The 25167-nt window shown below is 36.1% G+C and overlaps 2 long non-coding RNA genes across 3 annotated transcripts in view; one reads left to right on the top strand and one right to left on the bottom strand.

Moving 5' to 3' along the window:
- Nucleotides 1-1765: 1765 nt before the first annotated feature.
- LOC139041118 (uncharacterized) lies at nt 1766-24184 on the bottom strand. 2 transcript variants are annotated; one of them, XR_011495763.1, is made up of 5 exons: nt 23842-24184; nt 19480-19609; nt 6782-6949; nt 5076-5310; nt 1766-4355 (listed from the first exon to the last, which is right to left on the bottom strand). It is a non-coding gene; the product is annotated as an uncharacterized lncRNA (long non-coding RNA). The 2 variants fall into 2 exon arrangements; XR_011495764.1 differs by having other exon boundaries at nt 6809-6949.
- Nucleotides 19476-25167, top strand: part of LOC139041119 (uncharacterized) — a 39163-nt gene continuing 33471 nt past the window's right edge. The window contains exon 1 of the long non-coding RNA XR_011495765.1: nt 19476-19612. This is a non-coding gene — a long non-coding RNA (uncharacterized lncRNA). The remainder of the gene's footprint in view (nt 19613-25167) is intronic.

The following is a 25167-nucleotide window of genomic DNA, read 5'->3' as shown; positions in this document are numbered from 1 at the left end:
TCCTTTACACTCTAACATCTTACACTCTTAAGTCTTTCCATGGTGAGGGATCACCTTCAGGGCAAAGGCACAAGAGAAAACAAACAGGGGAAACACATCTGTACAGGTTGCTTATTTAAGTTTTGATTTCTCTCTATAATTTACCTACTTTTGTTAACTTTCAGGGCCTTCAGGGTGTTGCTTTTTATTTTGTTGGAATTTTCAGTTGTAATCAGCATTGGGCTGCTTGGGCTGTTGTGGGCTTATAAGCTCACAGAAAACCAGAACTCTATACTCCGTTGGTTGTTTTAGTGTTGTTTTTCCGCTGGAAAATAAGAACTAGTATCTGTTACATCTATTATTGTTTCTCCAGGGCTAAGAACAGTGTCTGGATACTAGGAATCCCTCATAAAAGTACTTTCAGGAACAATGCTTTTGAATTAATATTTCTTATGACATCCACTGCTCAATACTTACCGTTCAAAAAAATATATAATGTACACAGCAAAAACTACACCAATAAAATGTTAGAGTGGGGATAAAGTATAAAATTTTTGTTCTGAGAAGTCTTGTTTAAGTTATTAATCCATAGATACAACCAACTATATTTTATATTTAAAAAAACTTAAATTATGGAGCACAAAATGAAATGGGTTTAATAAAATTCACAGATGAAGAACTTTTTTCTTCTTTTAGGCCATATTTATGTTTGTACAATATGCAATGGGAGCTATAAACTACATAGTCTAGAACTCTGCATGTGCATATCTTGCAGACATTTCAAAGGCTTCTAAATAACTATCAGTACCTGTTGGTCACATGACATTCTTTTGGGGCCCTAATTTCTTTCATAGTAAAATGAGAGGGCCTGGAGGAAAAGATGTGAGTATGCTTTAAAATGGTATGTATGTAGGATCTAAAGAAACCAGGAAAAATCCAAAAATGATTAAATTTGAGAAGTCCAGGTAAAGATCAGCTTGTTCATGCCCCATAGTAAACAAGTGAAATATCTTCCCATTAATTCTCAATAAATTTTAATTTCATTACAAAATGTAAGTGTGTTAGACAAAACACTGCCCTGATTTTTATTTTTCATTACAAAAAAGTTATAATTAAATCTGCTATTTGAATGAGGTAACATGGGTATTCTTGTTTGATCATGAGAGTATAATTTATAATAAACATTTTTTTAAAGTTTTATGAGTGCATATCTGAATCTACATTTATGATATAAATATGTACATATATGAATTTATCAAAATATAGCTAAATATATATGTGAATAATGTATAATAAATAATAACTATATTGATGTAGTAAATTATATAAATATATAACAGTAATATGAAATAAAAAGATCAGTGCAATCCTAGCAAGTAGCTTGGCTGAAATCCAATGCAAGACCTTGACTCAGAACCCCCCAGTTAAGCTGCTTCCAGGCTCCTAACTCACAGAAACTAGGAGATTATAAATATTTGTTATTTTAAGCCCTGAGGTCTGCTGTAATTTGTTACATGGGACTAGATAACTAGAATTTCCTCTACCTAATAAAGAGCATCTTTGAAAAATATACAAGTCATAGCATGCTGATTGGTGAAATATTGAATCTTTCCTCCTACATGAGGAACAAAGTAAGTATGACTGCTCTCACCAACTAGAGTTTACAACTAGTGCAATAAGTTACAAAAAAGAAATATAAATACCCAGATTGTAAAGGAAGAAGTCAAACTCTAACGTGGTTTTTCTTTTCCATGTAGAAAATGCTATGGAATCCATAAATAAGCCAGTAGACATAATAAGTGAGTTTATTAAGGTTGTAAGATACAAGATCAATCTGTAAGAGTAAATTACATTTCTATTACTAGCAATGAAAAATGAAAAGTTGACATTTAAAAAATATCATGTACAAGAGCATCAACAATATGAAATATTTAGAGATAAATGTAACTCGAGGTTTGCATACTAATACACTGGAAACTACAAAACAGTGCTGAGAGAAATTAAAGACCTAAATAGGTGAAGAGATATATAGTGTTCATGGATTAAAAGACTTAATATTGTTAAGATGGCAATTCTCCCTAAATTGATCTATAAATGCAATGGTTTACTAGCCAAAATCTCAGCAGAATTTTTTTGTAGAAATTGAAAAGATGATTCCAAAATTCATATGGAAATGCAAAGGACCTAGAATCCAAAAGAACGTTGTAAAAGAGGAATAATGCTGGGGGATTTCACCACCCAACTACAAGATTTATTAAGGACTACCAAAGTCCAAACTGTGGTGTTGGCATGTAGATAGAAAAATAGATGAATGGAACAGAATAAAGAGTCTAGAACTACACACAGACACATACAGAGTTGATTTTGGCAAAAGTGCAAAACCAATTCGGTGGAGAGCAGTCTTTTAAACAAATGGTGTCAGAATCTTTGGATATCCATATACAAAAAAGGAACCTAAATTTATACCTCACATGGTACATAAATTAAGTCAAAGTGGATTAAAGACCTAAATGAAAATCCTAAAGCTGAAAGAACTTCTAAAGTAAAACATAAGAGAAAAACTTTGTGACCGTAGATTAAGCAATGATTTTTTTACATAGGACACTAGAAGCGTGATCCACATAAGAAAAACATTATAAATTGAACTTCATCAAAACCAGAAACTTCTGGGCCTGGCCCAGTGACATAGTGGTTAAGTTTATGCGCTCCACCTTGGCGGCCCGGGGTCCATGGGTTTGGATCCCAGGTGTGGGCCTACACACCACTCATCAAGCCACACTGTGGCAGCATCCCACACAAAACAGAGGAAGAGTGGCACAGATGTTAGCTCAGTGACAATCTTCCTCAGGCAAAAAGAGGAAGCTTGCCAACAGACGTTAACTCACGGTCAATCTTCCTCACCACAAATACAAAAATTTTAAAAAATTTAAAATCCCAACTTCTGTTCTTCAGCAGATACTGTTAAGAGAATAACAAGACAAGCTAAAAACAGGAAAACAAATACTACAAACCCCATATTTGATAAAATTCTTACATCTTGAATATTGTCAGAACTGTCAAAATTTATCAAGGAAATAAACATTCCTATAAAAGATGGGCAAAAGATTTGAACAGACACCTTTCTAAAGATGATATACAGATGGCAATATGCCCATAAAAATATCCTCAACATCTTTAATCATGAGAAAAATTAAAATTAAAACCATAATGAGAAAACTCTGCAAACCTATCAAAATATCTAAAATTAGAAAGACTGACTAGACCAAGTGTCAGTGGAGACATAAAGGACTTCAAAATCCCATGCACTGTTGATTGGAATAAAAGCGGTGCAAGCACTTTGGAAAACAGTTTAGCAGTTTCTTAAGTATTAAAACATCCACCTACCATACGATAAACATACTATCACTTACAAATGCTACTTCCAGATATGTATACAATAGAAAAACATGCAAAAGGCATGTGTAAGAATGTTCATAGCAGCATGATTCAAAAAAGCCAAGAAATTGAAACATCTCAAATGTCAAACAACAGGACAGATTCATACGTAAATTTTTCTTATTAATATAATCAAATAAAACGTAGCCATGAGAATTAATAAATGCAACACACAGATGAATCTCATAAACATAAAGTTGAAGAAAATAAATCAGACATAAATGCACAGATTGAATAATTTAATTTATATAAAGTTAAAAAATAGACAAAACTCATCTATGGAGTTAAAAATCCAGGGGCCTGGCCTGGTACGTAGCAGCTGCGTTTGCTTGCTCTGCTTTGGCGGCCCAGGCTTCCCTGGTTGGGATCCCAGGCGCAGACCTATGCACAGCTCATCAAGCCATACTGTGGCAGGGGTGTAAAATAGAGGAAGATGGGCACAGATGTTAGCTCAGGGCTAATCTTCCTCCAAAAAAGAGAAAATCCAGATATAGTTACCCTTGATGACATGGGGGAACACAGAGGCAGGGAGGAAGCGTGATGGGGGTTTGTCTGTACAGATAATGTTCTGTTTCTTCATCTGGATGTGCATTACACAGATCTTGTACATTTTAAAACAAAATAATCCTATTAAAATGCAATTCGCATACGATAAATGCAAATATTTAAATTGTACAATTGGATAAGCTTTGACATATGTATAGATCAATGAAACTATCACCACAATCAACTTAGAGAACATGTTCCTCCCTCCTGTCCTTCCCTTCCACTCGCCGGCATCAACTGATTTGCTTTCTATCACTAAAGAAATTAATTTGTTGGGCCAGCCAGTGGCCTAGTGGTTAAGTTCAGCATACTCTGCTTCGGCTGCTGGGGCTTGGTTCCTGGGCACGGACCTACATCACTCTGTTAGCGACCATGCTGTGCTGGTGGCCCACATACTAAAATATAGAAGAAGATTGACACAGATGTTAGTTCAGGGCAAATCTTCCTCCGCAAAAAAAAGAAAAAAAAAGTAGTAGAAATTAATTTGCATTCTCTAGAGTTTTATAAAAATATAATGATTCAGTATGCTCTTGTTTTTTGTCTGACTTCTTATACCCTGTCTAATTATTCTGAGATTCATCCATGTTGTTGCATGCATCAATAGTTCATTGTTTTATTTTATGAATATTATTCTCTTATATGAATATATCAAAATTTGTTTATATTTTCACCTGTTGATGGACCTCTGGGTAGTTCCCAGTAAGTGGCTATTACAAATAAAACTGCTAGGAAAATTTGTGTACACATCTTCTCATGGATGTATATTTCCCTTTCTCTTGGATAATTCATGTTTTGAAAATTCACCTTTCAGTGCGCTTATAATTGTGCTACCTCTGTATGCTATATTTTAAATAAAGGTTTACATTAACAAAAAGACTTCATGAGAAAGCAATCAGAATATTTAGCACAGAAGCAGTAATGAAGACATGCTTTAAGAAAATTTCTAGAACTAGAAAATAAAAATAACTATAACTGAGTATAAAAATGGAAGCTATTCCATTTCAATAGAAGTATTTTACACAAAACAAAAATTACACTCTTGTTTTTAAAAACTAGCAAAATATTTGAATTGCTCTAATAAAGAATTTTCTATAGCTGGTATACAAAACACTCACAGACACAAAATATGATGGACAGGGCGCCATTAGATGGATGAACCCTTAGATGGTCCCAGGTGAGTCCAGCCTTCCAGTCATCACCGCCAAGATGCCTGACAGGTGAGTAAAGCCGTCTTGGCTCCTCCAGACCAGCACATCCTCCGATAGAATAACTCCAAGTCATCTCTATAATGTTGCATGTAATGAAAGTTCTCCGCATTGAACTCTGCCCAAATTCCGAACCCATAGCATCCTGAGAGAGGATAAAATGATTACTTCTTTAAAATAAGAATTTTTGATGTAGTTTACTCCAAAAGGTAGCTGGAACAAGAGGCTTGGATTGGGTTTGCATGATGGATAAGAGAAGGAGGGCAGTAAAGAGAAGAGAGCAGAAACAAGAGGAACAGAGCACTGATTTTTGACATTAGCAGAACATTGGAATGACTTAGGGAATTTTGTGTTTGTTTTTCAATGTGGATGCCTGTGTGCCACCATCAAGTTTCTGATTTAATTGGTATAGAGTATGGCCTGGACATTGAGATTTTTAAAAGCATTTGAGGAGATTCTACTAATCAGCCTAGGTTTATAACCACTGATATGGAGTATATTAATTCCTCATTTTTGAAGAGGAATGAAAATGTACATTTTATTATTTTATTTTGATAGAGATCAGATATTTGATATTTGATCAGAGAATACAGATTACATAATATCTGGGAAAAACTTAAAGCTAGATATATTTAAAAGTCACTGAAAAAAACATACTTTTTACAGAAAATAGTAGAAAAACATAAAAGGAAAAAGAGTAATTATGTAACTAAACCAAAATCAGATCTATAAGTTAGAAACAAAACATTCTCATAAAATGCTCTTGTGAAACAACAAGGATTCTCATAACAAATTGTTAAAAGCAAAATCCATCAAAGGTATATCCAGCACATATTTTTCTCAAGGAAATGGAGATGAATAGAAAAAAAATCAACATTAATTTTTAAGAGCCTAGACAATCCACAAAACAGCAAAAAAAAAAAAAAATAGATTATTCATAATAAGTAAGAGTAAAAAAAAAAAGGAAATATTGCTCCTTAAATAACAAATAAGAAAAAAGAAATAAGACTTGAATACATCTCATTGGTTTTTGTCCTAAGGAGACAAAAATTAAGAATGAAGAATTTGAATATTAGGACTAGTGAGTTTAAATTAATAGATACTACGTCAAACTTGATATTGAAATGAATTCAATTTACCCTTACAAACCTCAAGCCAGATATACTGAAGTCATCTCTGTAACTTTACTTGTACTCCACATCCTGTCAACCACCAAGTACAATGAGTTCTACAACCCAAGCATCTCTCAAATGTACCAGCTTCTCTCCACCTCACAGTAATGTGTCACTGTGTGCCCACACCACAATTAGCTCTCGAGTAAACCGGTTACCGCCTTTGTCCCCTCTCCGGGCGCTCCACATTTTGACTTTCCCCTTGCCAAATTATTCTCCACATTGAAGCCAAAGTGTTTTAGAAAGGCAAGTCCTATACCATCACTTCACTGCCATTTTCCTGTGATGCAGTAAAAGACAGAAACATAGTTATATATGAAATTTTTATCTAAGTGTTTTTTTTCCAAGTGAAAAGAATGGCCAGATGAATTTTCACCCAATTTTCAAAAAGAGTTTTGATGCTCAAACTTGAAAAACAGTCTCCATGAGATAGAGGAAACTCACTGCAGGGACGCTCCTCAGGGTACGGACCTCAGAGAAAGAAGCATCGTTCTCCACAGCAGCTTGGAGCATTGACTTGCTCTTGAGCCGATGCTACACGCTGCCCTGTGCATACACAACTCCAGGATCTGAAGCAGCAGGTTTGTGATTCTACTCAGGAGCTTTGCATGTCTATAAGATATAAGTTAAAAGACTTGAATGGGTCTGAAATATCTTCTACCAACAAAAGTGAATAAGCACTGATGTTTGAGCTGGAGTGTTTATTCATATTACATGTATATATACACACACACACACACACACACAAAAGCATTAAATGTTCTGAACACCTTCCTATAGTAAACAAGACAGATTTATTCTTGCCCTCATGGATGTAAAATCTAAGACTGGAGGTTCATTATATACAAATAATTGTACATATACTTTATTAAATTACAACTGCTAGGAAGGATATTTATTTAAATCCTGATTCTCAGCCATATTCTCTTCTAATGAAATTGCTGCATAAGAAACATTTACATGACTATCACTATATTTGTTGACGATGGCTAGGTGGGGCCAGAGGATTCTGGGCTTTCACAGAAAGAAGATAGAATTGCCCTATCCCCAAGCTTATTATATCTATTACATCTCTGCATTTGATCCTGCATGATGTGTCTCATGATACCATTATAATGAAAAGGATATTTCAGAGTAAAATTATGAAAAAAGCAAGCCTCATTCCAATTCTCTCTAAAGAAAATAACACAGAAGTGTAGAACTAGAAGAGGCATTCACAAAAGATCTTTTCCTCCTTTCATGGAGTAACCGAAGCCCAAAGTAGGGAAATAGTTTGCCCAAGATCACTCAGCTGTTCTGTAGCAGAGTTCAATTCCATCAAAATAAATATCATGGGACATTACTTTTGGAGGGCACGAGTATGGAAATAAGATTACTTTTGAGGATCTCTAATCTTAACTTTTTTTTTTTTTTGAGGAAGATTAGCCCTGAGCTAACATCTGCTGCCAATCCTCCTCTTTTTTCTTTTTGCTGAGGAAGGCTGGCCCTGAGTTAACATCCATGCCCATCTTCCTCTACTTTATACGTGGGACGCCTACCACAGCATGGTGTGCCAAGCGGTGCCATGTCTCCACCCAGGATCAGAACCTGCGAACCCCGGGCCGCCAAAGTGGAACGCGTGCATTTAAGTGCTGCCCCACCGACTGGCCCTAATCTTAACTCTTTAATCTATTCGTTGAATCAGTAAGTATTTACTGAGCACCTAAAAACAAGGTTCTAGGAAGGCTAAAGTTGAATGAGACCTGTTCTGTGCCTTTAAGGAGATTACAGTGTAGTTGAAAAGATAAATCAGCTAAACAAGCCAGTTTAACAAACTGGGGATTGAATAATAAACACACAGTTTATTACCACTGTAAACTTGGGCTCTTTTTTATTCAGCGAGGGTGTGAGAATTAAATGAGATAAAATATATCAAAGTGCCTGAAATAGTAGGCAATTATCAAATGTTTTTCTTTAAAGTTATTAATTGCTATAAAATCATTAAAAGATAAAAACAACAACAACAAAGTCTTAGTAAAGGACAGCATATCAAAGAAGTAGGTACCTATACATTTTAATTGAAATGCAGAGTTGAGCTTATTCTCCAGATAATTAAGCAGGGCAACATATAAATCTCAGTGATCTGGTCCATTTCCCTGCCTTTGAGGCAGCAGTTTCCCTCCAGAGTGGAGTCCCAGAGCTCCAACCTTCATTGTTTACTGATTTGTCTGATGGACAAGGCCTCAGCTTCCACGGTAATGCACTGATTGCTATTTGCTTCTAGAAATAAACGTGGCTTAACTGGGCTTTATTGATTGATTAGTTGGACTAGGCCCAAACTGACAATAAAGTCTGTAGGAGGAAAGCAAGGCAGCCCGCTTTCAGAAAAGGGAATGTTAAAAAGGCCCCTCTAGCTGTGTTGGTGCTGAAACAAATTTCCCCGTGCCAGGAATGCCTTGGGAAGCCCCTTTCACTTTTGTTTAAACCAGTCTACACAGTTGTAACAAGAAGAGAACAAATAATACTTGAAGACACAGAAACGCATTCGGCAAACTCCCCCACCACTTCGGAGGCAGGAGAGATGATCCTGCAGATGATAAATTGCCTGACATGTACACAAGCTGACAAGGGTTCCAACCTCCAATGATTATACAGAATCATTTTCTCTTTAATGCAGGATTCCCACTCCAGAACTTCACTTTATATCATTATTTGCTGTCGGGCTACTGTCAGCTTCAGGGCAGCACTGCTTACGAGACTATAGTGAGCCGCTTAGCCACAGCTGCCTTCAAAACCAGGAAATAAGATAAAAGTGGGGGATAACTCCACTTGTTCAGGGGATGAGCTGTGGGTTAGCTCAAGAGAAAGAACAAGCCAGTGTCAGGAAACATTACAGATGTCTCTCCATATTGAACTCTCCTGAGAGGACTGCAGACAAAGCAAGAGCGATAGTAATGGTAATATCTACTACATACTGAGAGTTTTCTATGTGTGAAAAGCTTTGCATCAATTATTTCTCATCCTTACTCAACTGTGTGAGATTGGTAGGATGATTCCCACTTTACACATGAGAAAACTGAGGCTCAGAGAAATGGCTCATCTCCAGCTAATAAGTGGTTGATCCTGGAAATAAACACAACCTATCTCATTCCAAATCTAATGCTTCTTTCAAAAGATCATATTATTATAAACATTTCTCCTATCTCGATGCACACCAAATTCAGGGGAGTGAATACCTCTGGGTAAGAAGGCAGATGGACAGATGAAGCTTCAACTACAATCTATAACGTTTTATTTCTTAAAGTCTAATAATATAAAACAAACATATGGCACAATATCAGTATTTACAACGGATTTTAGTTGTACTGTTTTCTATAGTTTTCGGTGGGCTTGAAGTATTTCATTTAAAAACTTGTTCCCACTAATAAATGGCAAAGCTGCAGTTGCTTCTTTGCTAATGGAATTATGTCAGGAAACCAAAACATCGCTCATAAATGAAAATAGGATGGCTCCGATAAGAAATTAAACCCCTTCTGTCCTCGTTCTACTGATCCAGATCAATAACTGCCGTGAATACAGTCAGCTCCCTTCACAAAGCATACAGGTTTTCTTTGATAACAATTCTTTAATGTTAGGCAGTTCTCACTTTGTGCAATGGTTGGTTTGTGCTTGGTCAGGATTGTTACCTCTCTGTGCATCAAGTTCTCATCTATAAAACGGAGAAATTAGTACCTATTCATCTTATCTCATGAGTTTGAGGGAGGGATAAAGTACAATAATGTACATGAACGTATATTAAATGAAAGATAAAATCAGATTCAAGACTCAATCTGCAGCTTGTTTACTGTGCAACTTTGGAGAATCCACTCAACTTTTATGACTTCTAATTTCTGCTGTGAAAAAATGAATATATTATTAATATCTAATTCACATGATTGTGTGTCAAAATATATATCTGATGTGAAAGTGCTCTGTTAAAAGCAAGCCCCAAGCAAAGTTCATTTCTGTTTTGGTGTACTTGTCATCATAGGATCTCTATCATGAACTTTTGCTGTGCCAGTACTTTCTTTTCAATGCTCTCTACTGGAACAATAGTACCAGATTAAGATTCCTTGGGACCACTGCTCTAAATTATGGTCCTCGGAGCAGCAGCAGCAGCAACACCTGGGAACTTGTTAGAAATGGAATAGTTGGGTTTCACATATCTAGATCCTACCAAATCTGAAACTCCAGATAATGAGCCCAGCAATCTCTGTTTTATCAAGCTCTCCTGATGAGTCTTAAACATGCTACAGTCTGAGAACCACTGCTTTAGGACAACTTTGGTTCTAAAACTTGCCTTCATATTAGTACCAACTAGAAGTGCTTTAAACAATATTGATACCTGAGTTACATCCTCTGATTTTAATTTAATTTGTCAGGTGCAGGCTAGATGGAAGGCAACACTTACAGACATAAAACAATAGTACAACAAAGTACTAAACTTAAATATTTGCCAAATTCCATAATGACAAGCATATCAGGGGTGCAGAGATTATGGAAACCAGGAAAAGTTCTTCAGAGAAGCTGAGATTCAACGTGACCTAGAAGGAAGGGTAGACTTTTTACGTGGAGAGGGATAGCTCTATACGGGTGCAGGAACATTGGCGTCATGAGGATACGAAATGACTCTTGAAAGAAAGCCACAAGGATATAAAATATATAAAGATATGTCTATTAGTCCATCAGTAATACAATAGTTGATAGAATTTATTCTGCATTGGTAAAGAAGGATTTTTTAAATTATTTTACAAAGATGCTTATAAGGCAAGAAGTTAGAAAATACAGTAAAGTCCTTTTTCTCCAACAGAGATATTGGACCAGTTGGGGTTATTTCAGGGATGTAAGCTTGTTTTAATATCTTAAAATTTATCAACATAATCCACTGTCTTAACAGGAGAAGAAAAATTCCATGAAAATATCACAACATAGAAAAAGCATTTGACAAAATTCAACACCCCTTTATAGCATAAAAACTATCAGAAAACTAGGAATATGGAGGAAATTTCTCAAATCGATGAAAAGCATCTTCAAAAATACTCATGCTACCATCATATGTATCTGTAAAAGACTGAATGTTTATCCCCTAAGATCAGAAACAAGGCAAAGATGTTCACTCTCACCGCTGCTATTCGACATAGAAATGGAAGCACTAGCCAGCATAGCACGACCAGAAAAGGAAATGAAGGCATGCAGAGCAGAAAGGAAGAAATAAAACAATCCCTATTTGCAGGTAATAAAAACATCTATATGAAAAACCCCAAAATCTACAATGAAATCACAAAATGTTATTGTAAATCCTAGCCAGTATCATAAGACAAAGAAAGAGAAATGAAATGTATCATACTTGAAAATAAATCAACAAAAATGCTCCCTATTTGCATAAAACATAATTTCTACAAAAATGATCAAGGTAAGACAGGAAAATTTAGAGCATTCACCAGTCTTTCTGGTAAAATTTCACTCTTCAAATAACGATAGCATTCTTATTAGTCAGTAATAGCCAGTGCAATAATAATAACAATAATTCTGATTTACCAAGTAGCATCATTATGAGATGTCTACAAATAAATTCACAGAAAGATGTGAAGATTTTATTCAAGAACATAAAAAAAATGAACAAATAGAGATATATATTATGTTCATGGAAGAGGGGATTTATGTCACAAAGATGTAAATGTCTCAAAATTAATTAATAATTTTATGAAATTATAATTTTATAACACTGTAATTATAAATAAAATTAATTACAATTAATTATTACAATTATAAAATTAACTAAAATTAACACAATCATATAAAATTAATACAATTATAAAATTGTACAAAATTAATACAATTTTATACACTTGAAGTCTGAGAACCACTGCTTTGGGACAACTTTGGTTCTAAAACTTGCCTACATATTAGTATCAACTAGAAGTGCTTTACACAATATTGATACCTGAGTTACAGCCTCTATAAAATTAATAAAATTATAATTAATACTTCAATAGGTTATTGACTTTTTGGTATAGCCCCAATCATAAATTCATATAGAAGGTGAAAATAAAATAAAGTACAATTTAGAAGAATCAGGTAGTAGGGTTAATCTTACTAAATATCATTTTGAAATAAGGAGGCCAGAAAGAGAGCAACACCATTGTACAAATTTGATTTACAACATTAGTAGCATTAAAAGTTAGTAGGAAATTTCAGATTATTCAATAAAATATGTTGGTTATCCTTATGGAAAAAGTAACCATACATTTAAAATAAAGTATTTCAGATGGGCTTAAATATTTACTTTAGTATTTAACTGTTCATGTTTAAATTTTTACTAAGCCAGTATAAGACAACATTTTTATGATCTTAAGATGGGAAAGTATTTCTTAAAAAAGTCATGAATAGTAGGTCATATAAAGAAAAACATTAATAAATATCAGTACATTAAAATTTCTGTGAACAAAAGAAAACACTAAAACGTTTTAAAAATCAAGTAAACAAAGAATATTGCTAACAAAGGGAAAACGTCAATAATTTATTTTTAAATACTCTACAAATCCTAATGAAAAGGACAGACAATTCAGTGGAAATTTGGCAAGGACTAAAACAGGGCAATTTATAGAAAAGGACACCAGAACAGCTAATTATCTCATAAAAATATTTTAATTCCATTGATATCCAGGAAATGCAAACTAGACAAGGTGCAATATTTTTTAATATCTAGCATGTCAACAAAATTTAAAAGTCTGAACTTTTCAATTAATGAGGAATATATGAAGAAGTAGGATATCACATACATTACTAAAGGGGTTATAAATTAGTGTAATATTTGTGGAAAGCAGTTGGTCAGTAAATGGTAAAATGCAAGCATTTGTATCCTTAGACCACCTCTGTACCTGTGGATGTATACAGAAACCCTAGCACACATCTCCATGGAAATATGAACGAGGATGTTCATGTGGTTAATAATAAAAAACGGAAATGATTTAAATGCTCATTAAAAGAGAATGAGTAAATAATGGTGGCATATTAACCCAATGGAATAAAGTAGAGCTAATACGTCTGTACAGAGAATTCCAATAAACATTATTTAAAATGAAAAACTGGTATCAGTTTTATAAATTTTGCAAACATCCATTCAAAAACTGTTATGAATATGCAACATAGAATATCATATTGTATATTTTTATGGATATATGAGTATGTAGAAATTATATGTGGCCATAAACTTTGTCTCTCCCTTTCCGTGATAAACAAAATGAATTTAAGATCTTAAAGTTCTGTGAGGAAAACAGGAAATGAGACCAAGGAGGGTATCTTGTGGGTTTCACTTTGATATGTAGTTATTTTGCTTCTTAATAAATGAACCTGAAACAAATATGGTGAACATTAATATTGGAGAAAATTGAATGATAGAAATGTGAATTTTTGGTATATCACTCTCTGTTCTGTGTGTTTTATATATGTTATAATAAAAATCTATTAATAAAGAGAAAATAATAATTTAAACCTCTCCCATGAACCCATTTCTTTAAAATCTAAGTTTTGCCTTGTACAACATCCCCTTTCTTCCCTCTATAAAAGCCACTATGATTAGGAAGTGTGAGACTAATGCTGAAAAGCAAAGTTTTCTTTTTTTCTAGAGGCAATTAAATTTAACACCTGGCCGCCTGTTAATCAAAGCCTTGAGCTCAGCTGTTCTCCCGACAGATCTTTCTTCTCCGGGTTTCCCATTTCACATAGCAGGGAATCAGCTTTGCTGAATTCCACAACTAATTTCCAGAGCATAGCAGAACTGCTTTATCAAAAATCACACATAACCACTTTTTCTAACCCACAACAACAACAAAAGCTCTAACTCTTCACTCCAGTTTTGCTGCAAAGATACATGTTAATCACATCTATATGAAAATTGCGATAAGCAATTAACTTTCTTAAACAAACTAAACATGTCTCTCAGCTCTAACGCCAACACAACCCATGAATGTTTTTTTTTAATTTAAATTTTTGGTTTCTAAATTCATAAAACTAAGCTAGAGACACTGGTATGATTTCTTACTTTTATCTCTGCTTTATGCTCCTTATCCTGTCTTTCTGTCACAAAGTCCAATAGTAAGGACTTCAACACATATCACTGACTTTATCAGCCTCAAGCTAGAAGGAAGCCTAGGAAATATTGTAATACAGACATGTTGATTCAAAATTTCTGGAGTTCCTGGAGTGAAATCTGAAAGTGGCCCTCAAACAGAGGGCAGACAAGACTGAAGAAAAAGGCAGACCACCCCAGATCGGTAGGCGGCAGGTTTAATGAGCAAAGGAACTCATGAGGCTTGTCTAGGGTGGCTTCAAGACAGTAGACCTCCACACCCTCCCACCAAAAGTCTTGAAAGCTTATGCAGATGCCTTAACTGGGTTCAATTATGTATACTGTCGAGATGGTCTCAATAACACGAGGCTTTCTCAAGGCTGTGTCCTTGAAAACAGTTCCCTCTGTGGGAACTGTGGTGGAACATACATTCCAAAAACAGGGCAGAGGAGAAGCCTCTGATTGCATGAGTCCAGTTCATAGGTCAACCTCCTCCAACAAGACAGCATTTTGAAGATGGGCTACGTCCCAGAGAAAATAAATGGCTTGCTCTAGGATGCTCTACTAGATCAGAGCAGGGCCAGGGTTAGAACCCAAATAAATCTTCTGTTCCCGAGAATTACTCATTGCGTGACATCTTATATCTTCAGGCTTTTTTCCATACTCACAGCCATCGCCTCAAACTAAAATCAGTGTTTTAACGTCACTTTTAAACTTCCATATGGTCTGCCTCACTGCAGGCTACCCTTACCCTATACTAAATTTTTCCTTTTTATTCTATTACTTCCTTACTATAGTTTAGGCTCCTCTGTTAAACTGCCAAGGTCCTTTATAATCTTTCCCCAGACTTATTTCCCTCGTTTCTCTAGTCTCCTCCATCTTGAACTAAATGTTCTCTTTAGTAAGGACAATATTATGTATGACTTTACATTATATTTAATATTCTTTCCTGTAAATTCTGGCAGCTCTCCCCATCATTGTAGGCACATATTAATTCCTGTCCACTCCATGAAGTCTTCTCAGACAGTTCTCGCCCATAATTCTACTACCATTTAACTATCATACTGATAGCCTATGCTGCAGAATTGAATAATTTGCTTACTGGTTATCTCAAATGCATTGTTTGTTTGTTCCCCGACTATTGTCTAAGCTCCTGTAAACCTAGCAATATATCTTATGATTGTTTTGTAATCTCTTCAGGGTCAAAGCTAGTGATGATCCACAATAAGTGCTCAATTAATTGACTAAACTTAATTTAGAAAGTCAAATTACAGAGGATGACTAGTAAATGAAATGGACAGTAGATGCCTAAATTATTTGGATTAGCTATGTGTAACATAGCTAAGTATGAGAATCAATTTCCTTGCCCCACATAACTCCAGAGAAGAGCAGCACAAGTGAGCGCACATCTCCACTGAACACAACTGCTAACATCTAAATTTAACCACGTCTAGACACTCCATTAGCACAGTGGATTCTTCCACTTGAGAAACAGAACTAGAAGACAGATTACCCACACAGTACTGTGTTGTTCTATAGATAAAAATCCATGTATTGTTGAGGTCAGAGTTTGTGCCAAGACAAATCATAGCCACAGTCAAGTTATAGTTATGGGGAAAATGACATATAGAGTAAGCAGAAAAGGTGGTTTCCAGAAAGGAGAACGCAACAGACAAGCTCCTAGAAAAGGAGGGAAGGAAAGAAGAAAGGAAGGAAAGAAAGAAGGAAGGAGGGAAGCAGGGAGGGAAGGAAGGAAGGAAGTTATTTCCTATTATGTCATAAAAGGAAAGAAGGGAGACCATGGTGTGTTTGTGTGTGCCTGTGTGTGTGTGTGAGAGAGAGAGAGAGAGAGAGAGAGAGAGAGGGAGAGAGAGAAAGAATGAGAGAAAGATATTAGTTCCTGAGAATCTAATTCCAGTCCCATGAGGCCCAGCTATACTCTGTTCCTTGTTATTAATGTCAATGAGATTGTTTGTCATGTTTACATAATAACCCAAATCTCCCCTCATCCATATTTGAGCAAGTTTTGTTGTGTTTATTTTCCTTGCAACCTAAATTCCCTTATCTATATGCACTCTGTGCAATGGAAACTAAATCTGAGTTCTAAGATTATCTGTCCTATTTTCCCAGCTAATACTGATATTTAGGTGGATGTCCTGTCCAACGACTCACAATATTTCTTGGCTGTATATTTGTTTACAGCTAGTCCACTACTCCATCAATCCTCTTTATTATACCTTACCTCTGTGTAGGTAATGAAGGAGAAAATAAACAGAAAGCAAAGAAAAAATTGTTATGCCGCTTGCTATCCATTTAAATTTCGGAGGAAAATATTTGATATTAGCCCAAATTATTTAAATTTCATTCAGTGAAATAATTTTATTGAGGAGAATTATTTCCAATTCAGAGCCTCTGTCAAAGCATCCAAAACAGCAGGTTTAATTACCATGAACTCATGCATTTAGAAGTGCCATCCACTGCTTTAGATATTAGTCATTCCTGATATTTTCTTTATGAGTACTGTGTCAGTCATGTCATGACATCAGTTTCCAGAGTAATTTTAACACACCTTGGCTCAAATTAATATGCCTGTGTCATTTGGTAAGAAAAAAAAATTTCCCAGAATGGAAGTGTGTATGAGAGACTCTTGCAGATAATAACACAGATATGAGTCTGTGTGAGTGTATGATATTTGCATACATCGATGTGTGTATGCGTGCGTTTATAATATGTGAGTATACACACCAGCACACGCACACAAACGTGTACTGAATCTCACGGGCTTTTATGACTCTTTACTTCTATTCTTTCAAAAAGACCAGACTCCTTTCACAACTGATGGCACATGCAGAACTCCAAAATATACCATCTTTTCATTGAAGTTTTTGCTGGAAGAAATGAAGTTATCAGTGAAACGGTGAGTCCCTCTTTTCCCAGCTCTCAGATATCGGCAGAGGTCATCCATCTGTTTTTTAGTTCATACTGATATGTCAAGACTGTATCAGTCATTTTCTCTTGACAGCAGCTCTTTTCAAGATTTCAGCTTATGGAGAAGCATCTTTACTTCCCCATAAATTGATCATATGTGAGAGAATTTTCTCTGGCTGTAAACCAAAGCAGATAATCTTTGTTTTCTTCATATCATCACCATCATCACACTCAGCAACACAATCACATACATGGGTATAACCCTTTATCCTTAGTAAAGTATTTTCACCTACTTTTTTTGGAAGAACAATGTGTTTACATGAAGCAAAAAGAACCAGAGCATTTTTCTTACATCCTAGACCACAACCCAGATTTTGATTGTGGACAAACTCACAACTGTGCAATGTAATGCGAATTATTTTGGGACTCTGAGAGCTTTCATTTTTCTAAGAAACAGAATATACACAAAGTAAACATAAAATAAATGCTTCTAGTGAACAGCTTAAGCCTCATGAAAAGGAATTTAAACCAGATCTTGCTGTCTCAATGCCCCTGCCATTGTGTGTGCTATTCCCTGCTCCTCGTGAGTCTGGAACATTTGTTTAGTCACAATTATCATTTACTCTAAAAGCCTTCACTGACTCCATTTTGAGACTCACCCTTGTCTGTCTCCAGGCAATTAGAGGCTCCATTAGTGTTCATAGCACACAGTGAAGATGCATTTTCTGTAGTACATATGACATTGTTTTCTGTTTATTCACTTAACTTTCTTGTCAGTCACTGGGCTTCTTGAGGAAGGTACCATATCTTTTTTTTTTTTTTAGCAAGATTAGCCCTGAGCTAACATCTGCTGCCCATCCTCCTCTTTTTGCTGAGGAAGACTGGCCCTGAGCTAACATTGTGCCCATCCTCCTCTACTTTATATGTGGGATGCTCACCACAGCATGGCTTGCCAAATGATGCCACGTCCACACCCGGGGTCTGAACCGGGGAACCCCAGGCCACTGAAGCCGAACGTGTGAACTTAACCGCTGTGCCACTGGGCCGGCCCCAAAAACATATATTTTAAAGCATATCTTGGGACTTGACAAACCAATGGTAATAAAAATAGATAAATTGAGATTATACTTTGCCTATTATGTGTAGATCTATAGATGGAATTGTCGTTTAGAAAAATGTTTATAAGGAGAAAAATAATTTTGCTTTCCTTAACTGCTGAGCTCTTTAAAAATTTAACTTTAAAAGAATAAAATGTGTTAAGACCTTTTATAGGCTGAGCTACATGCTCCCCAAAATTTGTACAATGAAGTTCTAATTCCCAGTATCTCAGAATGCGACTGTATTTTGAGATAGTGTCTTGAAAGAGATGATTAAATTAAAATGAAGCTGTTAGGTTGGGACCTAATCCAGGCTGACCGGTGTCCTTATAAGAAGAGAAACTGTGGACATACACAGATACACCAGGGATGCATGCATGTGGAGGAAAACCATGTGAGGCCTCAGGAGAAACCAAACCTGCTGACACTTTGATCTTAGGCTTCCAGTCTTCAGAACCGTAAGAAAATAAATGTCTGTTGTTTAAGCTGCCCAGTCTGTGGGATTTTGTTCGGGTAGCCCCAGCAAATGAATACCACGCCAGAAATCACTAAAGTACTGTGGCAAGGATTTCTCTACTTTTAGATCTACAGCAGAAAGGCCCTCTCTCAAATTCTCAGGATAGCAAATTCTTAAAAGAAGGTTTAGATTTTGTCAAGTGGTTAGTTTTTGGCTGTGACTTCCTCAGAAATGCAATTTATATTCCATTGACAATTTCATTCTAAAATTTTAGTTTCCTAAAGTAGGAGAGAATTACAGGTGATGTGAATTCGGTGTTTTAGTAATCCCTAAGGCCCCAATAGCCTAATTTCAGTGTCCTCATTTATCCACTCTCTAATCCTCCTTCCTTTTAAAAAGATTATGCACCCTCACTTGTTGCTGTGAAGCTTAAATTGCCACCCCACCACACACTCCACCCCACACCATTCCCTCCTCATTGATATAGAGCTTGACTATGTGAAACGCTTCAGCCAATTGAATATAGGCAGATATACACCCCAGCAAAACACAAGTTTTATAGGACCTCTACCTTTCATTCTTGCTTTTTCTCCTCTGCCATGAAGACAGCCTGCCTCAGATAGAGAATGCTCCTTTAGGCTGAGGCTGGGAACGAGGTCACACAACGAGCATCTCTAAAGCAGCAGACCCACAGCTGGAACCTGGTAAGAAATAAATGTGCGCTGGTTTAAGCCACTGAGACTTTGAGATTGTTTGTTATTGTGGCAAGCCTGATTTATAAAACCAAGTTAATAGAATTAAGTGATTTGGACTTAGCATAAAAAAACTAAATGGCAATATTTAATGAGTACTAAAGCTTTATAAACCACTTAGAAAAATGAAGACTACAAAGATGATTAGGATAAATTAATATCTTCCAAGAAACTCAAAGTCTAGCTAAGACATAGGATAAGTAAATATCTAATTAAAACTCAAATCTGAATAAAGTAAGTGCTATGGTGGCTAAAAATTATTTGGGGGACAAAGACAGGAGAGTTCATTAATTCTAATTCAGGAATGATCTTCAAGACTGGTTTGAGAGTAGAATAAATCACTTAGTTTTCAGTCAAGATAGATTGTCTAAGGATTAATATTAGACAGAATGGTCCCAAATTCCCAGGCTGGGAGTTCATTCTGAGGCAGCAATGTCACTGCTTCTTTAGAGGGAAGGAAGTGCTGTATTCCCACTTGTTGCCTGCTTGCTTTCTATCTGGGAGATGCTGTTCTGAGTAGTTTGCGTGTATTACTTCCTTTAATTCTCAGAACCTCTGTTAGGTAGGTATTCATATCCTCATGTAGCAGAATATGAAAGTGAAGCCCAGCTTAATCAGTGATTTTCTGCCAGTAACTGGCAAAGCCAGAATTAAGTCTGTCCAACTTCAAAGCTCTCTCCCTTAATAACCACAGGATTAGAGCATGCAGACTCCTAGGGAAGTCTGAATATATATTTGCTTGCCTAATGTCCAGATTTGACCTCCATTGGAACAAGTATCTAAGAACTGTGACTTTGGTCACCTTGCACCTACTCTTGCCTGTCTTTTTCCCTGGTCCGAGTAACTCTTGCTCTTCTCACCATAAAGTCTGCCTCCAAACACACGCCGGCCTAGACTGTTCCATCTTCATGCAGCATTGCTCTCAGCATCTTCTAAACAAACACAGTGTCAAATGCATTACTTTGTTCACTTTTTATAAGCCATCTGAAATTGTTTTTGGAAACAGTCGGAATAAAACTAGATAGATGGATGATAGATACATAAATAGATTAAAAGAAAATATCTAGTGATTGAAAGATAGGTGAAATTGGGCTAGCACCATATTTTTTATTGTAACCACTTCCTATGCATATTTATCATGTCCTTGTTAGCTTCATAACTGAAGATTGATGATGGCAACTCACAGTAAATTATTATTTTCTAAATAGAAGCATCTTGGTTTTTATCATCTTAACATATTTTCTCAGTCATGCAAAAGACTGCCTGCTACATGTAAGGCACTATAATAAGAGTCAGGTGTGCAAAGACAAATAAGGTACAGAGACTGTGCACACAAGCGAGCTGAGAGCTACCTCTACAGCACACACTGTAATATGTTATGTCAAGGTGGATATACAATGAAGCTAAAAAAGAAAACCTTCAGGTTTCTTCCCTTGCATGGATGTCTCTCTTGTACCCCCTACAAATATTATCTTCGTAATTTTATATTCTCTTTCTTAAAAGAGTTCTCCATATTTATTTAAGTTCCAGGCACCACAGAACCCAGAGTAGAACCCCAATAGATATAGAAATTAGTAGAAGTGGAAATTAGGATAGCGGCTTTGGAAAATTCATTAGCAATATCTATTATGCATAGCCTTTGACTCAAGAGTTTTACTTTAATATAACAGAAATGAATATACTTTTCCATCAATAGACAAGTACAACAATGTTTACAAAAGCTCTGTTCATAATAATCTAACTGGAAACAAATATGTCCACCAGCAGTGGAATGGACAAAAAAAAAACAAAAAAAACTGGTAGCATATTCACAGCAATGGAATGAATAAACTACAACTGTATGTAGTAACATGGATAAGTCTCCCAGTCTAACGTTGAGCTAAAGAAGTTAGATACAAAGCAGTACATCCTCTACAATTCCATTCATATAAAGTTTAAAAATAGACAAAATTAAACTCTTGTGTTATAAGCGGTTACCATTGAGAGAGAGAGAGTCATTAGACGAGGTATTAAGGGGTTTTTAGGATGCTGATAAAGTTGTTTCTTCATCTGGTTTCTGGTAATATGAATGTATTCATTTTGTGAAAAATTATGGAGTTCTATTCTCATGATTTGTTATTTTTTTCCCTACGCTATCTACCAATAACTAGTTTGAGAAATAAAGTAAATGAATTTCGAGTAATACTATCAAGTGTGTTGTAGAGAAACCAGAGAAAAAGTCTTATAGAATAAGAAAAAGAAGGGAAGAAAAGGCAAAAATGATACTTCAGGTAGATTTTGAAGTATGTAAAAAGCTGTTACATGTGTTCACTGTGGTAGAATCCAAGTGAGAGGGTTTAGGCAAAATGAAACAATGGCACTAGATACAGGAATAGATTTCTGCAGGATACTGTGACATCTTTTCTAAGAACAGTAAAAAATTTTGACACATCATCAGCACGCAGAGAAGACTTCAACCTGTGCTGCACCCAGCCTACTTTGAGCAAGCTTAGTTCCCTCTGATTTTGGACACTAGGCGGGCTGGGTTTATGTAGTACTTGGATGAGATGCTTATATTACAGGAAAGAAGCAGCTGACTTCTCAAGATTCCTTCAAGCCTGAGATGTCCACTTCTGTGACAGGGGCTTTCCCCTTTACTCTGAAGAGAGACAGAGGTGGCAACCTTCTCTTAAACTGAGCTCTAGATCGTAGAATTAAGGCAAAAGACAGTGACTGACAAGACTTTGCAAATTATATGGACTAGGTTAATAATTCAGGAAAACGAATTAGGAAATTGAACGAGACCATGTGTTGTGGTACCTATCTCTCAGAATATGAGTTGGCCACCTCCTGGAAGATGTAGAGCCTCTGACTTCTATGCATTTCCTCTCATTGCACAGCTTTCCAACAAGAAAAAAGAAATGAAGATGGGAATCACATTCTTGTCTTTTGCTCAGTATTTCTATCATTAGATTTTAGTTAATGAGATAGCCACAAAGATGGTTGCAGTTTTCTGTTTGGAATTTCCCCTGCAAATTCTATATAATAAAAATAAATGTTCTTCCATCTCACAGTGATCAGAACTTCTCCAGCAGGTGATGTGTAAGCCTGGTCCTGAATGCGGAGGCACAGGGGTGGGACAAGAGGATCAGAAGAGATCAAAGAGGAGGGAAGACTGTAGTCCAGGGTTAGATGTCTTTTTGCCATTGAAATCTGAGCATAATTTTTTAACAAATTACAGTAAGAAGTGAGGCAGGAGACGGGGAGGAAATGGTGGCTTGCATGAGATACTAAAGTGTTCTTACTCTTGAAGAAGAAAGGATCTATGGGAGATTTTTAAACGAAAAGATGCCTTAATCAGAATTTTGTGTTTGAAATATCCTTCTGACTGTTGTATAAAGAATGAAATAAAGTGAGGGCAAATGGATGAAAAAAAGTAACAATTTTGCCTTCCGGGTGTTTTGAGTTTGGGGTTCTGAGTTCATTCTAGAGGAGACATTAAGAACTTTGGCCTCGGGGACTAGAGAATAGGTGAGGGTCATAAACTTGATCTCTAGATAGTTTGATTAGCTGTATATAAAGAGTACTGTTTACAGAACTGGGAAGCTGATCAGCAGAATGGACAGAAAAAAAGGATAAGACTAATAAGTGATCTCTGAAAATTCAACCAAGGGGCTACAACTCAGAGATTTCATTTTAATTTCTTCTTTAAGGCCATTTCTGCCTCTTGACCCCTCCAGCCCTCCCTGAGATCAGGCATCAGTACAAGAAGAGAAAATAAATATTAGTGAGGTACACTTCTTGAAGGGTAAGAGATGGAAAACTTGCTGCGTGCCTGTGCTACACTCAGGAACACGGTATTTAAACCTCAAACTAAATAGTTTAACATGTGAGTGAAGCGAGAATCAGAGAAGCTTAGTGACTTCACCAAAGTAACACAAAAAATGAGAAGCAGTGTTAAGATTTTTTTCCCAGATTTGTCAAAAAGCAAAGCCACTCTGATTTTCACCACTCCACACTGCCAGCCACAGGAAGTTCCATCATCGTGTGGCACTGACTCATGTTCCCAGGAAAAGAAAATTAAATTAGAACCCACCTAAAACTGCCAAAAGGAGTACAACAAATCATCCACTGAGCCTAAAGGCACATGAGCCTTTTAATCAAAGAGAAAGATACATTTATGACAGAATATCAATACTCACAAAATACGTAGCTGTCGTTATCTGATGCAGAAATTCATTTGAACATGAGCTGCTATGTTGATGTGCAGGCAGTTGCATTCTTCTGATTAACTAAATATATCTTGCATGAGATCAAATTCTTTGTTTTTTTCATAATGATTTGATTTAAAGGAAGCATACATGAGCTTCACTGGTAAGTATTTTGGGAACAGAAATGGGTTGTATCTACAAATCAGGAGGAACAGAGCTCTATTAATACCTCAACTCAAGGCAGTCACTCCCCAGTCAGGGAAAAGCTGCAGAAAAGCATTAGGTACCCAAGTCAAGGCTGACTTTCCACCTCCGACAAAGCTGTCCCTGAAAGATCCTGTAGGATTCAGCCTGCGGAATCTAGGTCAGTGCTCTTATTCTCCAGCTTTCTCCTACAGCTAGACTTCTGTAGGATTTCAAACAGATCTGTCTTTTTACTTAGACTTAAAAAGACTAAGTATGTGGTAAGAAATCAGGATCTGAGAAGAAAAGTAATGCAAAATCATTTCCTTTAGGAAAATTGCAGAGATTAATTAAATAGTGTGGTTGAATGGTACTCCTTCTGATTTGTTATTAGGGAAGTGTGTATGTGAGGTGTAATATTTAAACAAAGATTCTAAACAATGATAAAATGATATTAACTGCTGCTTTTCATTGGGCCCTATTCTGTGAAGAACACAGGTTCCGGGCCAGTCAGATCTGGCTTGAAGATTAACTCTTCCTGCCGCTGTGTGACTATGGGTAATTTACTCTTTCTTAACACCGGCATAGTAATGCCCTTCTTAATGGTTATTGGAAGGTAAATGCGATATCACATGCAGATATGTATGTCTGACAGTACATGATATGTAGTAGTTGCTCCATTTGTGCTAATTATTGACCCCTTTTCTGGTCTCATTCCTATTTTATAATGGTTATTTGTACTCTTTTTGTTTTCCTGCTAGCTTCTAGGTTTTCAGAGTCACTACTAAGATTTTTAAACTTTGCTCCTGCACTAGCTTATAAAGTGTTTGCTCTATATTTATTGAAAGGCAATGGAAGGGGTAAAGTCCTGATTTGGTTGCTGCTACTAAAGTACATTCACAGGGTGACAATGGGCTCTTACTAATAAGCAATTGCCCTTAACAGTCAAAATATAAAGTTCCATTGAGCACATTAGAAAGCATGGATATGAAGAAAACCTCTTTGATACCCTCTTTTAGTTATGTTGTCAGGATAACATGAAATATGTTTGCAAAATGCTTATCTCACTTTGGCACATCATAGGCCCTTAATAGATGGGTAAGTTTTTCTCCCTCTGTTCATAAGGTTCGATGC

Source organism: Equus asinus, chromosome 20, assembly GCF_041296235.1.
Source record: "Equus asinus isolate D_3611 breed Donkey chromosome 20, EquAss-T2T_v2, whole genome shotgun sequence".
NCBI classification, from domain to species: domain Eukaryota; kingdom Metazoa; phylum Chordata; class Mammalia; order Perissodactyla; family Equidae; genus Equus; species Equus asinus.
The sequence above is the reverse complement of the archived record's forward strand: the minus strand, read 5'-3'. Positions and strand labels throughout refer to the sequence as shown.